This window comes from Macaca thibetana, chromosome 3 (assembly GCF_024542745.1).
Source record: "Macaca thibetana thibetana isolate TM-01 chromosome 3, ASM2454274v1, whole genome shotgun sequence".
Classification (NCBI taxonomy): Eukaryota; Metazoa; Chordata; class Mammalia; order Primates; family Cercopithecidae; genus Macaca; species Macaca thibetana.
The window spans coordinates 97,142,501-97,142,923 of record NC_065580.1 but is presented as its reverse complement, the minus strand read 5'-3'; positions in this window follow the sequence as shown (position 1 = coordinate 97,142,923).

Sequence of the window (423 nt, the reverse complement as noted above, 5' to 3'; positions counted from 1 at the left end):
TTAAAGATTAGTATAGAAATACACAAAAAATGAAAGAGCCACATAGAGATAAATTTAGTCAAATTATTCAAATGTGCCATTTTAATCCATTAATCTGGTTCGAGGCTGCTTAAGAGAAATATTTCTCTCTGAGTTTTTCTCTTAAAAAAAATGTTGAGAAGAGAAGCATCTCATCTAAAACAATTACCATGGGGTTTTTTGTTTTTTGAAGAAAAGGGTAAAGCAAGAGCTGCTGTAATGCTCTGCCATAGTTTATTCTTAGTCAAAAACAGATTGCCATTTACACACTAGGTATTAAAAGCTAGTTATAGTGATTAAAGGTTGTCTTTCTAATGCTGTGTATTAAGATATCCAACACAAAATTTATTTTCAACCTATTTTGGGGCCACGAGGGAAGTTGTTTTTCTTATGAAGGGAATTCTG